The following is a 14,569-nucleotide window of genomic DNA, read 5'->3' as shown; positions in this document are numbered from 1 at the left end:
TTTGCCATGGTGCGATGCATCCAAGGGAGGAAAGCTGAAGAAAATGACTGCAGAAAACAGAAAGGGAAGACAGCCTCCTGGCAGACTGATCTTAGCAAGAAGAGCTCACAGACTGTCTTGTTGAGTGAATGAATGAGGAGGCTGTCATTAGTGGGTTATTAATCATAGAACCATAGAATGGTTTGGGTCAGAAGGGACATATTTTATTGCCCTCAAGCTAATGGGAGGGCTGGAAATCTCAGCTTTGTGGCTGCAAACTCTGCAGCAAAGACTTACTCTACCAAACTAAACAATCCCAATGCTACCAGCAAAGGAGACACACAGCTTACCCAAATCTTACACAATAGCGTTTTTGTGAATCAGCCTGAAGGTCAACTCTTACTCAGCTTAAACTGGGGCAACTTTCTGGGGAAGCCTCACCTGCCCTATTCTGGCTTAAGGAAGCTGCTCTCATTTATCTCTCCTGTGGCCTTGAGATGCAGCTATTGCAAGCATATATGAACGAGCCCTGGGCTGGGCTGATAAGCATCAGGCACCACCATCCAGAAACTGCTATTTCTGGGCCAAAGGAGAGAGGAACCAAAAATCATGTAAAGCAAACTTTTGCTTTCTGAGATAAGTAAATACTGTGTGTGTGTGTGAATGATTCCTCAAATCGCTTTGCCAAAAACTACCCTAACGTGGGTTACTTCTAAAAAGTCTAGAAGTTGCTGCTAGAGTTGTACCTCTTCACACCATGGTTGGCAATAGTCACACAGTGCTGAAATAGTACATGCATGCCACAAATCTGTCTGCGTGACCTGTGAAATGACCACTCCTGGAAGCCGAGGATGTTCCTTTGTCTGAAATGGTAATACTGCAAGGGTACCTCAAAGGTCTGCAGCCTTCGCAGGTTAGTTCTGTGTATCAGACAGTTTTATTTCTGTCCATCTAACTGAATAGAGTCTGACTGTGTACAGGTGGGCTATGGGTGGACCTTGCTATGCCTCATGCCTGGCAGTTCGCAGCAATTTCTTATCCTTGCTTGAATTTCTGTTCATTATTTATGTGTTGTCTCTGCCAGAGAAGCCCCATGGCTGTGCTTCAGCAAACCTTACGCCTGCCCATAGTGGACTGCAGAGGTCAGAGATCTATGAAGGCTCAGCAACCACCAGGGAACAGCCTGAAAAGCACAAAAATAGGGCAAAACTGCAGGGTCATAGAAGTTGATATAAAGGCAATAATGAAAGGAGTACTTTGCAGTGATTTTGCATCTACTGAATTCAGGTTTTGCAACAAAGCACAGCATAAGGTCTAGGAAACTCTTCTGCGCCCCAATAATGCAAAAAGATCCTGAAGGCAGCACACTTTCATCCAAGTTGATGACTTCACAAGCTCTGCTGGATGCAAGGTGAGGACCCAAAGGAGTTTTGGGGGAGAGAGGCCATGGTGAATCCTTCACATGAGAAAGAATTTTATTAAGTGCTGTGTCTCAAGTTTCAAAGCACATTTGGTGTGTTTCAGAGAAATGCCTCTCTTGTGAATCATGGCACAGGGGTGAGTTTAACCAGCATGACAGGCTCAGGCTTGTCATGGAAAATGGAAATCCTCTGTGTTGCTATCATGGGGCTGGGACTTCCATAAAGAGTCATCACAATGGATAAGGACATCAGCTTCTGAAAGATGGCATACTATATGCGTCACTAAAGCTCGTTCCAGTCTGGGCACTGGGGATCTAGATGACATTGGCCCCCATATGAGGAATGGGTTATACCCCTGCTACAGTGAACTCTTACCTTATTTCCCCAAAAGTCTTTCATTTCGCTTATGCCTGCTGGTAGCAATGGGACCTGGGGGGTTGCACTGCAGCTGGTGACTTCCATTTTCCTGCAGCTCAAGGAGGATTTTAGTCCATGTTTCCTAACAGACCCATTTTACCAGCTGCAGTCCTGAGAACCAGCCAAAGAGAAGGTAACAGACATGCACAAGGCCCTGGAGAGAAAAGACAATTCCAGCTCCCTAAAGACACAGCTGAAATACTTTGTCACCCCCAAGTGGACACTCAAGCACTTCCCAGCTGTAGCCAGCTTTCCATTATCATTTTCCCCCTTACCAGTCAGTAAATTAAGTCTGTTTTCCTACTCCCATTGAGGGGCTGGGATTTCCTCCCTCACCCTACAAAGCACCTGTGTACCACCCTAACTGATCCTAGTGCACCCACCTGAGCTGCATGCCCCTGATAGCATGTCTTCTGCACTGTCCTAGACCCCAAACCAGTGAAGAGAGTGTAGTTCAACATACTCTCACATCCATCATACGACAGAGACACTCCTCTGCAAGGTTTTGTGGCTCTTTGAGTGCAGCTCATTCATTTAGGACCAGAGAGTGTCTTGAGTTCTCCTCCCTTCATAGAAGATCACAACCTTGGCTACAAAGCTCAAGGATGTCAAATGCATCTTGTGAGCACACAGCCCTGCAGGCGAGATGGGAAGCTGTAGGATGAAGATCTTGTGTGGTCTTAGAAAAAGTGGCCACATTTTTGTTCCTAAGGAGAACAAAAATCTTTGGGAAGGGGGGGAGTGATGAGGATAAAAGGTGTGCTTGAAGAGGGAGTTTTTTCAAAGAGAACTGAGAATCAAATGGCCAGGAACTCACCTTCAATTTTGAACAAGGTATCTTCTTTTTGGCTTAAAAGCAGCTTTTAGCACATTAAGCTTGGCGTCACTCAGAAGAAGTCATGCTTGTAACCAAAAAGAATTGAGCTTTTTTGACCAAAAAACAACAGTAAAGGTGAGATCATTTAGCCTTGCATCAATCCAAGCATTCTTTGAAAACGCCACTGAGGGTCATGCTGAAATTCTGCTGAGTTTTGTTTAAAAACACAATAAATGCAGTGAATAAAATATGGGCTGGTTTGAGGATGAATGCCCCAAATTCTTCTTCTAAGACAGCACAACTCAGTGCTCAGCTCGATCTCAAGTGAGGGTTCCTAAAGGGAAGTCAATGCATTTTGTCCCTAAGAAATGTTCAATGTCCACTGGCAGCTTTTCTTCCCAAGAGTTCGGTGTCTGAGTGTTATTTATCACTCTGCTGTTATTTACCCTAGCTTGGAAGCTGGACACAAGCATGAAAATACTGGGAAGATGGATAGACATGTCATGAAAGCCCACGATACTCCTTTATTTGTACATTTAGCACTTCCACAGCCCAGTGCTGAAAAATGCTGGTAAATGATTGAGATCAACTCTTGCTGCAAGAAAAAGAGTTACAACTCACTTTCCCCCCCAAAAACTGTGATGAAAATATATCTGTTTCAAGTCAAGCATGACTTCCTAGGCAGAACTACCTATTGATTTATTTCTCTGCCTCTCTTCCCCTCTGGGAAAAACACGAGTGAATGAGCAAAGAAACGTGGGGCAATGCTCCAGCACTGTGAGCAAAGCACGGGAAGTTTGCAATGTGTTGTAAGGAAGTGCTTAAAGGACAGAAGAATTGCCCGTGTTGTAAAGTGATACCCAAGCCCAGCTCCAAGTTTGATACTGAACCATCTTGACAGCCAAGTGGACGACTCTACCTAGTTTATATATGAAGAGGTTTTGGAAACTATGGTGTTTTCAATGTGTAAGCTGTGGCTTATCAGTAAAATTAAACATACACTTCAGCTGCAGAATTGGGTTATGTGCATCTGTGTGTAAAATGAAAATAAACTTACTGACATCTCTCTTCTGATGTCTGGTCCATCCTCCAGAGGTCCTTGTCCCTTTAATTTCACATGAGGGGCAAAAGACGAACATTTCCTCAGCACCACACTGGACACTTAGGACTTACTATCAATCACAGTAACTCTTATTAAATATATATATATATAAATGCAAATGATTTCAGCTGGTTTATATGCATGAAAGTACAGCACAAATCCCAGGGTGGATTGCTGCATCCAAAGTGTTCTGCTTCTTTGGTGAAGAAGGTTAAAAATTAGACAGCGCGGTTGTCATAGCCAGGTCCCAGAGTGAAAAGTGCTGCTTCCCAGGCTGTGTGACAGTCAGGTTTGCTCTCCCCTATCTGCTTCTCTACAGTAATTTGCTTCATTTTCTCTGCTGCCTATTAAGACACTCACTGGGTTTTCATCCACTGAGATTTTTTGTTCTAACTGGCAAATGCACAGCAAATTGCTGGGCTGTAGCATTCCCCAGTCAAATGTAAATTAAGTTGGGGAAAATCATGGTGACAAAAACAGAAGAATAATATGGAGGTTTGTTTCCTGCATTAAACTAAGGACGAATAATAGAAAAGGACAAGGAATGAAACAACCTGTCACTCCTACCAGGATAAAAATTTGGTTTTAGAATTAATTCCAAGCAGATGCAATGATGGCAAAAGTCCTTCAGTTGGGAGATAAAAAAAGGTTGGGAAAAGATTTTGCAGAGAATTACCCTGTTTGGGCATTGCAGATTTCACTGTCCAGGAAAGTAAACATGTTTGGGGCTGTTAGGGCTGAACACTCACTATAAAGGCTTGCATGCAAAAAGGCAGGGATTGTTTTATTCCCTTTGAGGTCGCATTTTGGCTAGTCAGACACAGAGAGTTTGGCCCATTTGCCACCAGAAGCAGAAGGCTGTTACTGCCTAGAGCACTGGAAAGTTGCAGGCAGTCTTTTTAAGGGAAATTATCTTAAATCCACTTAATTTTTAAAGACAGGATTTTTTAGGAGTAAGAGAACTGCTGAAATAATTTGCTTCCCACTGGTATAGCTAATTCATTAATGAAACACTGGAGCCATTGTTATAAAAGTCCAAATAACCCTATTTTCTCATCCCTCTTCAGTTTATATTATGCTGTGAGACGCAGTAAAGCTCCTTCCCAGAGGAACAGGCTTCTGTTTGCTACTTTTTTTTTTGGCTAGAAATAGGATTTCTAAAAGAGACTTAATCTCAGAATTACTAAACAAAGAGGTCCATCAGAAGAACCCTGAACTGCCCTTACAGCCAAGAGGAAAAAAACTGTGTTAAAAATCAATCCATCTGGCCTGTTTCAGACACATACCTGGTCAGGTGCAGGGACAGGTCATCTTGGAACGCTGTATGTTCTTTGTATCAGAGGCTGCAGAGCAAATGTGTTTGTCAAAGCCTCCCAGTTTGTACTGTTTCTTTATAACACAAGAGATTCCCTTAGAAGTGACTCACTAAGCACATCATGCTTCATATGAGCAAAGCAAATGGCTAACAGCAAAGTCATGGCAAAACACTGGGAAGAAGAGAACAGCATCCCTAGGGGCTCACCTACCATCTGGGGCTGGTGCCTCTGGGATGCACTCCTAAGCTGGGGACTTCTAAAGAGCTAGGTCCATCCATCTGTTGTGTTTACGCTCTCTAAGTGGGAAAGAACTCTATCTGCAGGCTTAGTTCTGCTCTGATGGTATGACTGCAGGGTTTTTTGAGTGTCATCAAATAGCCAGTGCTTCAGAAGAAACCAGTCCCACTCCCAAGGTAGCATATCCCTTCCCTTACTTTTATAGGCACTAGCAAGGGTGGGAAAGATATCTGACCTGCCAGCGAACACGCTCAGTAGGTACCCAAACTCCATGGACAGGCTCCAAAGGGAAGGCTTGTCAGCATGCTGTTGACTGCAGTGTAGCTGAGCTGGGCAGTGCTGAGCAACTGCAGCAAAACCTCAGAAGAACATCATGATTCTGGGAAACAGAAGCATTCCACAGCCTTTCTGTGAGGGAGGAAATAAAACACCAACACAGGCACCTGGAGATATGGTTATTGTTTATTTAAATGCATACAAACTAACAGTTTCTGTTAGTTGGCTTGGTGCTAGGGAAATAATATAGGCAGAGGGTTTCCTTGAATGTGGATGGACTTGGCTAATACGACATAACTCAGCTTCCCCAGAGACCTGCAACATTTCCTCCCAGATCAAGTTACCTGTTCCTGCAGAAAAACAGACCACATGTATAGAAACACAAATTTACATTACAGCATCAGTGCCAGGATCCTGAACTGCAACACGGACACATAGAACAACACACACTGGGGTGCTTCACAATAACCATCTACCTCCCTGATCCTAGCCTAAAGCAATGCAAACCTGAGTCCCTGCATAGAGCAACGATGAATAGGCAGCTGATGTTGATCCAGTCACATCTTGTTTCTTTAGGTACAAAACCCCAAGATGAGGGGCTGAGTTGTGCACATAGCAACAGACCCTAAGTTGGGTCCAACATGCAGCCCAACAAATCCCAGTAAAACTGTTATGCTACTCCAAGAGGCAACAGTGAGTGCCATGCAAGTGCCTTGGCTTGCTGTTTTTTTACAGGGTAACTATAAGGAGAACTCGTATAAGTGCTAGTTTCTGTCTAATCACTTCAGATCTCTTTTCTTCTCCTCTCTTCCCTCCCATGGGAACAGGAATGTTGCACAATCCTCCCCCCATCTTTTTGCCACTAAGAAATTCCATCAAGGATCGACTCCTTCCCTCCAGCTGTAGGGTTTTCACACTGTATTTGTATTCCAGTCCCGATTTCAATTACCTGGCTAACCTTTTCAATTTTCACAGAGAGTGAGAATCAGAAAACAGCAGGTCCCTTATTATAGCTCACACTGGCAGGGAACGTTTCACTCCCCTTCCCTCCCCCGTGTTTGTAGGAAAGCTCTGTCAAATTCAAACAAACTCATTGATCATAACTTGTCTATTTACTTACGCTTTGCTGACTGTTAAGTATTCTGGACCCTTCTGCAGTCCTCTTTTCTGTCCTCTTTCTGGCTTGAATGTGCTTTCTTTCATACCATTTCTGAAAGCCAAGGAGAAATAGTTTCAAGTCTTAGCCCCGGAGCTCAACTCCAATGGGACTTCTCACCAGGGTCAAATAATGGGGAATGGAAAAGCTTTGTGTTTCAAGAGAGGATGTTAACTGATTTTTGATAAGTGAGACATGATGCTGTTCAGTCCTTATTTACATGTCTCTGAGCACTTTCCAGTGGAGGTTTAAGGCATCACAGAGGGTCTCCCAGGCCAGGGGCAAATCAGGCACAGGACAACACTGTGCTAATCCCAAAGCCATAACTCTGCCACTGAACTGTGCTGGCCAAAGCCATCAGCTGCAAAAGAAATCATGTTCCTCCCCGTTTTTGCAAGAGTAGTCTTGCATCTGGGGAGGAAGAACCACATACATCAGTACAGGTTAAGGGATGACCTGCTGGAGAGGAGCACTATGGAGAAGGCCCTGGGTGTCCTGGTGGATGACAAGTTGGCTGTGAGTCAGCAGTGTGCCCTTGTGGCCAAGAAGGCCAATAGTATCCTGAGATGCATTAGGGGTAGTGTGACCAGCAGATCAAGGGAGGTGATCCTCCCCCTCTACTCCACCCTGGTGAGGCTGCATTTGGACTTCTATATCCAGTTCTGGGCTACCCAGTTCAAAAAAAGACAGGGATCTCCTAGAAAGAGCACAATGGAGGGGCACAAAGATTATTAAGGGCCTGGAGTATCTCCCGTATGAAGAATGGCTGAGTAACCTGGGTCTGTTCAACCTGGGGAAAAGACTGAGGGGGGGGATCTGATAAATATTTACAAATGTATAAAGGGAGGTGGGAGCCAAATGGATGAGACCAGGCTCTTCTCATTGGTGTGGATAGGCAGTAATGGCCTAAAACTTGAGCACATAACTTCTTTATCGTCAGAGTGATGGCAGCACTGGAACAGGCTGCTCAGGGAGGTTTGAAGTCTCCTTGTATGGAGACACACAAGACCAAGCTTGACACCTACCCATGTAACCTGTTGCAGGGTACCTTCTTTAGCAGTGGGGTTGGACTCAATGAGCTCTTGAGATCTCTTCCAACCACTGAGATTCACAATTCTGTGATTGATATAAAAATCATTTCCAGGCGACAGCTCTGCCTGCCCATCTCTCAGCCACCCACCTCCTCAAATGATTTATTTGACTTTTTAGGGGATTTAGTGAAATAGATTAGCTTCTTTGCAATATCTCCCTCTCCTTATTTTTCCTTTGTTATTTCCGGCTCATTATCTTTGCCCACATACAACTCCAAATTAACTTATTTACCCACAGATTTCATATTTCTAAAAACCAGCAGGGGGCCCTTGTAAGGCATTCCTCCAGTTAACAGCAATTGAAGGCCTTAGCCTATGCTGAATAGGCTCTGGGAAAGGCAGCTCAGCTGGGACTGTTCTTGTCCTGCTCCCTTCAGAGACCTCTCCCAATTGCTCAAGCGAGGCATTCCACCCACCCATTTAGCAGCCAAAGTTCATCACAACCACTGAGCTCCACAACAGACATCTTTATAAACTGCAATAACAAGTTTTTTTCTCAGGAAATCGGGAAGAGGCTGCAGCAGTGGATGATATTCCCACTTTATAGAAGGTAAGGCTGCACCACTGTGGCTTACTGCTCACCAAAGCTCCCCTTTGCTTTTCAGGGAGAAGGGACATATGTCAGGTATTTTTTCTCCCTGATTTCAAAGACATTTTTCAGGGTTATCTACTGCAGTGCAACTGTGGTTAAAATATCTACCTCAGTGCAGCTACGGTTCCATTCATCAGCAGGAGAGTGCTGCTAAGCTCCATCTTTAGGCCAGAAGGGTCTGTAAAAGGCAAGGAGCAGATTTCTGCTCTGACATCTGCTCATGCAGCCTGTAAAGAGCGTTCGCAAACACCGTCCCCAGATTTACAGACCAGCTACTCTGGTAAGAGCCCACTGGAGGTCAGCCTTGTGCTATAAGAACCAGTGTGGGGAGTGAGGCAATGGGATGCTGCCTAAGTTCTACCAACCCAAACCCTAAGCCTGCATGTGGGGTGCACAGTGTGCCCCACAAGAGCAGCTCATGCAGACCCAGGGTGCTGCTCAGATCCAAGACAACTTGTGCCACAGCACCACAGCTGGCCAGTCAGGCTTAGCACTTATACTCCTCTCATTCTGTGGCCTCTTATCCAAGCTGACCTGAAAAATGCACCATTTTCAGGGCTGTTCTCAGCCTTCCATTTTTGTTTCACAGGACCATAGCATCATAATTACATACAGGTTGCATGTTGTGGATGAGAGATCAGGATACTGATGCAGGACCAGCACAAGCATACTCTTATTTAAGAGCCACATTCCTTTCCAGAGTCAATAATCAAGATTTTTATACTGAAAATCAGTGTCCTAACTTTCCAGTCATCTCCTCCCACCCTGCGAGACAATCCAAGAGCTCTAAAACATTCCATGGAGAACAAACTCCTTCAGCTAAAAACTTTGAGAAAATGTACCCAAAAGGATCTATGCTTTTACTCCAGAATTCCATGAGTACCACTGCAAAGTCAGCTTTGTTTCTACCAACTGAAATCAGCTCTTCATGACTCATTGATTTACACAAAAACTGCAGATCAACATGGCCTACACAGAAAATGGACACGGGAGTGCTCAGTTGTTATTTCCTCTGGTCACTGTTCCACCAGTCTGTCTGCAGCTCAGTTTCTCCATGTTTTACCTTCGTGTTGACTTACTTTTCCTCTCTGAAACAAGAAGCAGAGCTGTCCTGCCTTGCCTTCAGTCAGCCCACATCTGGAAGGAAGGATGCACATCATTCTCACACACTCACTGCAGCTCATGACTGCAATGACAGCCAGCACTGAACAAACCCTCTGTGGACTTTGAAAAGAACAAGCACAAGAAGCCGTAGGCATATATTCTGCCTGCTTTGCTGTGAGAGGTAAAGAGCCATTCTTTTTCGCTGTTTTTCTAGCACAGCAATAGGAATATCGATCCCCACCAGTGGCTTCCTCCTCTCTGAATGATCACTTATCCTTTGGTGTTAAACAAGCAGCAATTATGCATTCCAAATGCCTAGAGAATCACAAGGGTCAAGGCACTTTCTGATCTCCTGCCTCCTATTCCCATCAGTATTGCCATCGGCATGGCCTTGTGCATGCCACATCTTCTCAGTAACAAAAAGGCAGTCTCAGCCTGTCCATCCTTCACACCTCAAGGAACAGCAAATGACTTTCTAAGGTCTAAAATGCCCTTTAAGATGAATTGGAGTAGATGGAGAAAAAAAAAATAGAAAGAGAGAGACAGAGTGGATCACTGCAATAATGCAGTAATGTTGGCTCTCCATAATTTGGTGATAAATCCAGACTGGAATGATTACTTGGAAGATACAACCCTAAGCAGCCTGAGACTTTGCAACTGTGTTATGACAGTCAGAAGTCAAGCAAAAAATGGGTAGTAACAGAAATACGATTAGTGCCTTGACAGCATCCATTTCCATACCAGATATCTTTGAGTCACCCCTTCAGTGTGCCCTCTTGCTGCATACTGGACCCCATGTTAGGAGAGTAGGATGCACTGTGTTCAACAGGATATGGGCAAGTTACACACTAATGAGCTTGGGCCAAGGCAACTCCCACATCCTGTTTCTTTGTTTTGTTTGGCTTTTTCCCCCTTATCCTTTGTTTCAGTATCATTGCTGTTTACAAAAGAAAGTGAAACATGCCTTCACCTTGTGTTTGGAATGCTTTGCAACTGATTGTCCATTACAAATTCATTTACCTGTTAACATTTTGTAGCTTCACACATAGGACTCGACCACTTACCTTTACCAACACACCACAGTAGATGAAGTCCTGGCTTGTTACCAGGCCAATCCAATGGTGGAACATGATGGAAGCAGGACCCAGTCTCTCACATCTTGTCTGATTTGCTCCATTGATTTCCCTGGTGCATTTCAGAGTCAAAGTCAAGACTTGCTCAGCCTTCCTAGAACTGTCTCACTCTTCCCCGTTGTAGTCCAGCTGCCCATGTTCCCATTGCTGCAGGTTGAGCCCTGGCCATGATACAGGCATGAACTTCTGCTCTGTACACAACCAAATGAAAAAGCCCGATAACAGTGAGGGATATGGGCACATCATTCTTCAGTGCAGCTCAGAGGGAAATAGTACTTGTTTGAGCATTTCTAAAACAGAAGGTTTTATGGATATTGGGGTTTTGTTCATTTGTTTGATTCTGGCAGAAGCAGCCTTTCAATCCATTTATCAAGCTGCCTGCAGCTCCCATTTCAAGGCTGATGGAGGTATAATAAACAACAAGGAGAAAAACGTCCTTTGGAAGGTGTAATTCAGAGTGGTTTAATAAATAAAATAAAGTTGGGAAAGAGCAGAAAAACAACCCATGTAAATTTTAGCTTTCTTCTGCTCTTCACTTTGTAGCACAGATTTACATAAATGCATGAAGTTGGTTGGACCATTCTTTCAAAGTCATTCTATAAAAATTCCTGCCTATGAATTCATCTGCCTACGATGGCTTGCATCTCACCAGCCACTCTTCCAAATTGCCCTCCAAATTTCCTCTTTTAAGTTTATAAGACACCGAGACACCCCAGAGTTTCTTTAAAAAAAAAAAAACAACACATGTATTCCTGACTGATGAAACCTCTTTCTTGAAACACCTGTGCAATAAACCTCAATACTGCAAGCACCTGGGTGCCACCTAGCTCAGATGACCCAGGATAGTCATCCCAAATGCAATATCTCTCCCTTTCCTCTGCCCACAGAGAGAACTTGAAGTCTGCAATAGGCTTTTGTTATCCATACTGAAGACATCGCTCTCATTGTCACTATGGACTCTTCTCTGTATCTTTGCTGTGTATGTTCTGCCATTTATCTCTGGGGTATGTCAATGCATTTACTGCATTTCCTTCTAGTGCATTTGGGATATCAAAGGCTGATAGACATTCAGATTGGATGTCTGGGTGTCGGCTTCAGCACTTTTCTTCCAGATGTCACCAAGTTTAATTAAATCACAGCAACTCTTCTCTGGGTCTGACTCTTTCTGCAGCTTATTTAGGTTAAGGCCCGTGGGCTTCAGCAAATATTAAAACCCTGTTAGCAATAGAGAAAACAAAGAGGAAACTGGCGACAGAAGAAAATGCTGAAAGATGAAAAGAAATGAAAAAGGCACAGAGAAGAAGGAGGAAAAAACAACCCCAGAAGAACCAAAACTGAAAAGAAAATAGGAAAAAAAGGAAAAGGAATAAAGTAAGAGAATGAGAGTGAGGATGAAAGAATGGAAGATCAAGAGAAAGGAATGGGAAGGAAGGGAAAAGGCATGGAAGTATGCATAAAGAATAATCGACACTGGTTTGCACTAAGGCTTCAACAAATGGAAATGTTATCAACAATAACAGAACCCCTGAGCTCCATAACAATAGGTGAAGTAATAGAAGCACCACTTCCAGATTAAACAAACAGTGAAAAGTGGTTGATTTCTTTCTCTTTTCCTTTAGTATATATAGAAAATAACCTCATGCACTTACATTCTGTGGCTCATCATCACAAAAATATAACAGAAAGAATGAAACCACCCTTCAGTGCAGACAGAAAACAAACCAGAGATCTCAGTGCTTTCTGGTTGTTGCAGCTGGGGCCTATCTTCTTATTTCTTTATTTTAAGATCCCCCGCCCCTTGTACTCCAGAGACCATATCCCATAAAACATCAGGTTATCAAGTTCAATGTGAATAATTCATGAGTTCATTATAAAACATTTACACCAGAACATTATTATCTTCCAACTAAAAAAAACACCCAAATACTTAATGTCCTCCAACACTGATGGCAAACCTCTTGTGCCTGCAATGCTCTTTATTTCCAGAATTAAATGAAATTAATCTTCAACGCTGCTTTTGTGCCTACTGGCCCTGAATCACACAAGAAACACTCTGAGGTAATATGAGAACACAGAAATATGTATGTGTGTGTGTGTATATTCTGACACATGGACACAGAGGGGATTTCATTTCAGTCTTACCCCTGAAACACACTCCGAGGCATAAGGGAGTTAAGCTCTTACACTTAAGTGATAGATTCAGTGCATGTTGATGGGTTACCATCCACAACCATACCAGATCTGCGTATGTGGTGAAGAGTTATTGTGACTCATGGAGACAGATGAGTGCAAACACACACCCGAGCCATACACAGAGGGATTGGGGTAGGACATCAGTTTTCCTTTCGCATACTGCAAGGATGCATTTTTCCCTTCATCCATAAGTCAACATTTAGTTTGTTCCTGCTCCCGTTATTACTGCTTACAGCTTGCTTTGAATTGAAAATAATAATTAATTTCAGATTTACATCAGTGTCACCAAACCAGGATTTGGCCTTGCATATGCGTCCAAAATTAACATGGCCCTCTCTGTCTATAAAGGGTTCTAGGAAAACATCTCTTATAATGCAAGCAGGACTTCTCCAGCCTGGATAACCATTCCTCTGTCACTTTCCACTGGGGGATGAGGCCAGAGAAAGTGGGAAAATTCCCATGGCCAAACCTTCACTGTGTTCTCTTGGACTTAATCACCACAAAACTCCTGAAGGCTTAATAGACACACACTGAAAAATCTTAAAACCAGTTAGCTTACAAAAACCTGGTGGTTTTTCCTCAGCCTGCTGCTTGACAGATTCTAGCTTTTAATAAATCACTCCCCAACTCCCCATCTCCCTGGTGGGCATATGTTCATCTGTACAAAGGGAAGGCCAAGGGCTCCTCTTCCTCCCAGCAGCTATTAAATTTTCTGCTAGGCAGCATGCCTGATGCAGCTGCCATACAACCCAACCAGGAGCAGCCTTGTCCCTCTGCAAAGGCTGCAAGCACATTGCACATGCTGAGCAGGTGAACATGTTCCCCAGAGATTTATGACTAAGCTGATGTTAAACAAAGCCACCCAGAGCCCGCGGCACTGCAGTTTGATTAACCACGCACACCTTTGTAGAAGGATTAGGAGGACTCTATCATTGTGATGTTTGAATCTTAATTGAAAACCAGAAACCTGGTCCCAGCTCCGTGTTGGGCTGGGATCTGACAGGGGAGCATCTGCTTTAGGGGAACGGGGAGGCTCACAGTCACCTCCTGCATGTCAGCCCAGAGAACGCCATGGGATTATACAAGTCTGATGGATGCAGCAGAGATGGGGGTTTATTTTTCAATCATCTATGCAGAGCCCATTTAGAAATCTGTCTGCTATATGCGAGTGTCAACAAACACTCATGAAATTTCATCTCTGAATCAATTTGCAAAATAGGAAAAATGCTTTGTGAACACCAATGTAGCCGTGTGGATACAGCTGCCAACAAATGTCCTCTGGGATGATTCTTGCTATTTGCTATGTTTCTCTCAGCAAGATGTCAGCAACATATGAGCTGAAGATGAACCCCTAAGAAAGTCTATTATCCCCAGCCCTGAAACACAAAGGAGTTCTGGTTCAGGTCTTCTCCCCTGAGTACCTAACTCAGCCCTACTACATGACAATCTGTGATTAAGAGAGTGCTAAGCAGTCTGGATTGCCATGCTCACTTGCTCCATGCTGTCCACACGTCAAAGCAGTCCCAAGATCTAACCTGGACTCCATCAGTTACTCTCTGAATCTCCAGGAGCCCCATTCCTGAGGATTTTATCTCAGTGCCAATGTTGCAGTGCAGTGCTGGCATTAGGAAAGCAACAAGACTGCCCACAAATGGTTATTACTGTTAACTATGCCATCCAGCAGCTAAAGACCACAAATCACTGTGCAAGATGTTGTTCATGTCCTCCTCAGATA

This window comes from Excalfactoria chinensis, chromosome 13, assembly GCF_039878825.1.
Source record: "Excalfactoria chinensis isolate bCotChi1 chromosome 13, bCotChi1.hap2, whole genome shotgun sequence".
Lineage (NCBI taxonomy): Eukaryota > Metazoa > Chordata > Aves > Galliformes > Phasianidae > Excalfactoria > Excalfactoria chinensis.
This window is presented reverse-complemented; position numbering follows the sequence as displayed.